Source organism: Eschrichtius robustus, chromosome 21 (assembly GCF_028021215.1).
Source record: "Eschrichtius robustus isolate mEscRob2 chromosome 21, mEscRob2.pri, whole genome shotgun sequence".
NCBI classification, from domain to species: Eukaryota; Metazoa; Chordata; class Mammalia; order Artiodactyla; family Eschrichtiidae; genus Eschrichtius; species Eschrichtius robustus.
In genome coordinates, this window is record NC_090844.1 from 17576347 (window position 1) to 17583317 (window position 6971).

Here is a 6971-nt window from a genome sequence, read left to right on the forward strand (position 1 = left end):
GAAAAATGATTAGCTTCAGATAGGCAAAGGAACACCTCTTTACTGAAACAAAAGAAAAGAAAGAAAGGATACAACTGGATACAGGCTGGTTAGCAGATTTGGTGGTAGGAAGCTGAGAGAGTTTGTTAAGTGAGGTGAAGTAAAAAGGACTGCTCATTAAATGTGCAAGGGTAACATGACAGTGTCTGAGAGACTGGGGAAGAGTGGCTGTGGGCAGCACTAAGGACTCAGATGAGAGCGCTAACATTCACTGATATCACTAATATATCACTCATCTGCAGTGTGAATTTTTTTCCCCCAGAAGTGCTCATCAGCCTTGGTATAAACACTCCATTGAATCCATCCAAGGTTGGGATTTTGCCAGGCAGGTTTAATAGAAAGACAATGAGATGGAAAAGTTGAAGCCACTGGAAGATAACTAGTACAAGTGATGGATGATAGTATGTGAAGCTGAATGGGGATAAGAGTAAAATTCTTCTACTTCAAACAAGCATTTCTATGCATCCTATGACCTACTAAACTAAGTTGAAACTATTATTTATAGGTTTCATTTTGCTATTTTTGACAGCCTTATTTGGCTCCCCTATCTTATAAGGATATGAAATGCAAAAATACCATGGCAATTTATAAGCTACTTTCAGTGACTGATCCTTCTGAAGAAAATCCTGTTGTAGGATTCTTACTATAGAGAAGTATTATATATATCTAAGTAGAATATCACAGTATTAATTATCATGAAAATACCAATGGTTGACTAAAGTTACCTTTGAAATAAAAATACAAAGTAAAGAAGAAATTAATCAAGAAAAGAAAAAAGATTATTTTTCCTAAAATCTTTAAAATTCAGATATTATTTCTCAAATGGTATTAAATTACTCATAACTGTCTTTGGAAATACCTTACTTCTCACCTGACAGCTGTAAATCAAGGTTTTAGAAATACTCATCCAAATAAAATAATGTAGAAACTACAGGTTTTTTTCTAAATATTTACTTAGAGTCACAAAATAACCAAAGCTGGTACTTTATGTTATCTGCACAAGTTTTCTAAAGGTTGCATTATTTGGAATATTTCTTTTACTAATTATATAAAGGAAATACCCAGTATACTGTTTTGAAAGTCTTAATACAGTGCACAAGCATACTAATAAGCACTTTTAATGGAAACTGAGAAGAAAATGCACAAGTTTCTGGCATTATGTGATTGTTTAGTTTCATTTGAGGAATTTCTCAATTTCTTCTCTGTACCTAAAAACCATACAGATCTTTTCCATAGTTCTTTCAATTTGACACTTCCTAAAAATTTCAATAATTTTCTAGAACTTAAGATATCTCTCCATAATTACCCTCTTTAAATTAAAAAAAAATAAAAACTCTTAAGGTATTGGGGGGAGGAGAATGAATAGACTGCAACAATAGACTGCAATATTAACACTCAATTCGAATCAACAAAACTTTGATTAGACCTATGTACCAAGTATTGCACTGGGTCTATCTTATGGTACAGTTACTCTGTAGAGCATTTCCACACCAAGAAAATTTAATATATCCTTGCTCTCTACAAAAGCAAATGAGAGCCCTGAGGTCAATTAAATTCTGCTTGCTAAAACCTCTCCCTCTCTACAATTTATATGCAAATCTGTCACTTCCTTGTCACTGATTACATATAACTCCCTGGGTACATCTATATGCCCTGCTATAACCAATCCCAATCTTCACGGCCACTCCATCCCATACTCATTACTGACAACAGCTCTTCCTATGATCCCCTTCCACTGGACCATTACATACAAACTCCCTACACATCCTCCATCTGTTCCCAAATATTCCTCCTACTTCTTTGGGTTCAATAAAATCCCAAGTCCCTCTAAAAGCACTATTTCCTTAGAAATCCTTTCTAAAAGAAGATGCTACTCTTCCTAGTCTTTCAGATTCATGGGGGAAAGGATACTAATTGCAGACCATTCTTATTTAACAATGCTTAACCTTCCTCTTTCGAACAAATTAACCACCAAAAATACCACTCTCCCTATCTTGGGTCCCATTTCCTACTGTCCATCCCAAGACAGTCTTACACTTTTCTTGGTAACAACAGGCTCATGGTTTCACTCTCCGCCTCATTCTCTGCTTTCATGACTTGAACATTTGTAACCATTTTTCTAAACTCTGACCTCAGTTCCAACATCCATCTCATCTTCTCTATTCCAATACTATTTCTACTCTGAAGAGATAATTTGTTCAAGATCCTGAACTTCTGAAATCCCTCTTTCTGAACCTAAGACCTTGCATTCTACTTCTCTCACTTGCTCATGGCCCTGCTGAATACTTCCAGCCCCTTGATCATTTCTCTTTCCAGGAATCCATTAAACCCCCACTTTCTTACTCAACCCCAAACACAAACCCAAGTAAGCCATTCCAAAAATGACCTGCTAGCATCCTTGGCCTCCTCAGCTATTTGCCCATTTTATGAACTCAATTCTGGATAAACCTCATTACCTAATCTCTTTGCTTCTACTCTCAAACTCAAAGTAAGGTCAGTCAAATAGTTATAAAATGGCAATGACTGTGTCCACTATTAAGGTATATTATACCATACTACACACTCACACTTGCAAAATGTGGGTTTACTCCCTGAGGTAAGGAACTTTATCTGTTTTGCTCACTGCCACATCTCTAGTACTTTATAGCCATGAAGTCGCACATTGTAGGCACTGAATTAAATCTGAAGATGAATGTACTGCTATGTACCCCCTTCTGGCTTCTTAATAAATTCCCTAGTGTGATTATTCCAAACAGTTTCTATTTTTTCCAAATCTCACATACACTTGCCTCCTTTACAAACAAATGGCCAAATCTCCTACTGAGAAAACGAAGGTCTTTTAAAATGAGTTTAACTCAAGAGCCCTGTATTTTTATTCTATTTTATCCATCTTCTCTAATGTGTTAAAAGGAAAATTATTTTATGACTGATTTTATACCTGTTTTTATTTTACCAAATGCCTATTACACACTCCAGTGTTAAGAACTCTAATCCACAAACTCACATTTGACTTTTCCCAAGTTCCACTTTTCTTGTTTTATTCTGTTATACTCTTTCAATTAAAAGAAAAAAATACCAAGAATTATAATTAAGATATAAATCAACGGCCAATCTATATTTTCTCATGATAGCCTATTTCATAAGGGAGCTGAAGATTTGTCTGCTTTCCTAGAAAGCAAGGATATAGTAAACATATTTTGAAAATGGGCTGTCTTAAAATTTTAACAATAGAATTAAATTTTCTGAGATTTTTTTAAAAAGAGTAATTATTGCTGAAATGCTTCTAACAAAAATTTCTTCTAATCCTCATCCTTTGGTCATTTAGTTTCTGAACGGTCCTTGGCAAACAATTACTTAACTTTCCCTCAATGAACTTACATTGACTTTTTTCTTCTGGTCAGAGAATATCTTTACATAACCAGCATTTGACAATGCACTGTGCATACAAACTAATGTTTAAAGTAATTTTAGACAGCTAAAAAAAAACCAAAAAAAACAAAACAACTTCAATCAATAGTATATATAATAAGCTCAAAAAGTAGATAAGTTTGTGAATAAAAAATAAAAACAGTCAATTAATAGAAAAGTTGTACAAGATGACTTAAGAGTAAATGAATTCAGAACAAGAGGCTATCCAAATAGTTGTTACAGGACACATTCAAACTGAAATGGGTTGAAGAAGAAATTCTGTGAAGACAAAGACATTTAAAAAGGTACTGCATAAACTATTCTAGTATTTAATAATTAGGAATGACATGGCTCTTTTCAAACAAAAGTATGAAGGCAGACCAAAGTGGCATGCCAAAAGCCGAGCAAACAGGGCAGCAAACCTAGACCGTTTGTTTACTACATGCACTGGTATTTTATAACAGTCTGCATCATAATGTCTTCTTCCACTATAATACAAAGGCCAATAACATATATAATGATGTCAAATTACCTGTTTAGAAACTAGTTTTTGCAGCTCAGAAGCAGCTCCTTTCCTGTTTCACACTTCAACAAAGCTGTTGTCTGCTTATGATTAAAAAAAAAAAATCACTTCAGTAAATTACACTGTGAAGTACAGAATAACAAATACTGACTATATTTATAACCTGAAGTATGTTCAGAAAATCAACAGAAAAGGAAAAATCCAATTTATCACTATTTTAAAATCACCTTACTTTCATCTTTTAGGAAAACAATGTGGTACACAGGTTTAAATCCTCCAACCTTGTAAGATCCTACCAAACAACAGTGTGATACCTTAATACCTACTTTGGAATATAATGTAATCATCATGTAAAAAATCCATGCCCAAGTTTACTCTTCAGATTGATCAAGTCATTAACTTCCTGTCACTCAAAACTTCCAGAACTTTGCAGACCCGTTGATGAGGAAAAAGTTTATTTAAAAGCTGGCTACTTCATTAAAAAAATAACCCTGTAACTACATAAACACAAGGTTTACTTTCAGTCCCAAAACTCAGAATTATAATGGTTTCCAGTGGCTCTAACTGGGAAGGTGATAGGGAAAGAAAGGAGCAGGTGCACGAAGCTTGACAACACCCACTCCAGAAACCAGAGAATACCAGAAGGCGGAGTCTGGAAAGCAGCGATGGGGCGGGGGTGAAAGGGGCGCCCAGAAAGCCCGCTTCTTCCAGCGCCAAGACACGATCCGTCACCCGTAGAGCACACGACACAGATCTCCAATCGGTCAAAAAAAATTGTTTCTTTTTTCAGATAGGGCGAGCTCTTGAGGAGTGAGCCGCGGGATGAAAAGTTTGGGCGACCCGCCTCCCTAGCGGGGCCTACTACGTAATCCCCAAACCCCCGTTTCTGCAAAGCAAGCGATGTTCCCTGAATCCCATTTGGCATTTAGTTTCTCCCCACCCTGAGCCCATCCAAACTGGACCAGCAGTAAGGGATGGCGAAGGGGCGCAACGGCAGAGGCGAGGGAAGAGCTCTGAAATGAACATTCCCCTCGCAAGTAGAAACCCCAAAGCCAGGAACGCCTCCCGCGGCCCTTCCGCTCTAAGAACACCCGAGACAGCTGAAGTCCCGCTGCCCACAGCCCAACCCCGAAGTCGCGTCGCTCCTCACCGGCCCTTCTCCACCCCAAATTCTGGACCTCGAAAGCCCCACCAGAAGAGAATTTGGGGGGTAGGGTGGGAGAGGCGCAGTGACGAAGACTACGGCCACTAAAGCCCCTTACTATGGAAAACTAGACCCCCTGCCCCTGGCAACCAAACCGTAACCCCCCCCCTCCGCTTCCTCCACTCGCAAGGGACATTCCTGGAGCTCCCGAGTCGCAGGGCGGCCTCCTCCCCAGCGCCAAAAAGAGAGAGGGGCGGGGAGGCAAGAAGGGGGGTTCTGCGGTCGCCAAGATGCGTCCCTTGAGGCTCACCCCGAGGTCGCCGAGGTCGGTCCGGCGGAGGGGGCGGAATGCCTGCCCAGGGGACGGGAAGCAAGCAGCAAAAAACCCCCAGGAGCCCAGACAGAGGCGTGGGCCCGAGACCAGGCCCTACGGAGTCAAGTGTCCCAGGGCCGTTGCTCTCCCGCCCCTACGCCGCGCTGCCCTCGGTTGCCAAGGGCTGGGGACGCTCAGGCATTACCTGTAAACGAAGCAGCCGCTCCCGCCAAGGGCGGAGTAGCGGCCAGCCCCCACGAACCGCCACCGGCGGCGGGCCTCCCTTAGAGACCGCAGCAGGCAGAGTCCCCAAGTTTCCTGGCTGCTTAGGGCCCAATGGCCGCCTTTTCTACATCAGCTACTCGGCTCCAACGGCCGCAGCCACCGCCATCTTAGACTCTCATTGTGGTGGGAGAAGAGGGGCGGGGGGACTGCAGAGGGGGCAACGCGCTGGGAGACATGCGCCGTCTCCTCGGCAACGGCCGCGCGGGGGCGAAATTCGCCTGGGCGGGAGACGCAGTGCGATCAGCGCTCTAGACTGGAGTCATATGACCGGCGGGAGTCTGCGGTGTCACCTCTGGCTCCGGAGTCGGGTGCCGATTACACAAACGAACCACCAGGAACTACATATCCCAGAATGCCAACTCGCTCTCGGGTTATACGCGGCCGCACGTTCGGCACGAGGGAAATGACTACAAATCCCAGCATGCTGTGCGCTTCCGGCTCCTCCAGCGAGGAGGTCGAGGCCTGTGCGGAAATGGATGGAGCCCTCTTGGGCAGCGGGAAAAAGAGCGGAGGCGCGTTCTGGTTTTCCGTGGGGTGGAGGGGATGGGGGGAGGTGCCAGCTCCGGAGAGTGCCGGAAGGAGGAGAAAAGGCCGCAGACTGGGGTCGCTCTCCACCCACATCCCGGTCCCGAAGGGGTGGAAGCAGAAGGACCTTTACAATCTGGGCTTAATTTTACACCTGAGGAGATAAACCCACGCGAGTTAATTGGCCAAACGTCGTACAGCTGGTCAGTGGGAGAATCATCAGTGTTAGTAATTAACTCCATTTTGGATTAACGCCCTAGTTTCCTTAGAAGAACCAAATGATTTTAATCAAAATTTGATATCGAAAAATGTTCTCTAAAACTATAGTCTCTTAAGTCCCTTTTTATTTACTCTCTTTCCTCAGCAGCAGCCCTGTTAAGGTTAGTATATCAACAGGTTCTCTCTTAAAACAAACCCCCAGAACGCGGTAAAGTGACAATTAAGGCCTTCAGTGTTGCTACCTGAAAGTTTTAAACACTGGTCAGTTTTTATTTTTCGACAGTTTGTAATTGTGGGATAACTTTGTTTTAAGCAAAATTAGGGTAGGAGGAATGAAGAATGGGTATCTGAGTTCCAACAGCAAATTGTTCTCAGTTACCAATGGAATTTGTTCACAAAACCAATTAATAGAACTGCATCTCAGTACATAATTCAGATAAATCAAGCCCTTCGTGCTACTGTAATTTGCAACTGAATCCAGGTTCACCTTCAGTGCAATGATCTTTGACACTTTG

General features: G+C 41.8%; 1 protein-coding gene across 28 annotated transcripts in view; it reads right to left on the reverse strand.

The window, feature by feature from the left end:
• The window catches only part of PCM1 (pericentriolar material 1), an 88395-nt gene extending 82440 nt beyond the window's left edge, over positions 1–5955 (reverse strand). For 13 of the 28 annotated variants that reach the window (XM_068532348.1, XM_068532342.1, XM_068532341.1 and 10 more), the window contains exons 1-2: positions 5633–5954; positions 3980–4053 (exon numbers count right to left, since the gene is read on the reverse strand). The gene's annotated coding sequence lies outside the window, so the exon portion shown is untranslated. Of the gene's footprint in view, positions 1–3979; positions 4054–5632 lie in introns of all 28 variants that reach the window. The other 15 variants (XM_068532352.1, XM_068532349.1, XM_068532344.1 and 12 more) reach the window with 3 other exon arrangements.
• Positions 5956–6971: the final 1016 nt, after the last annotated feature.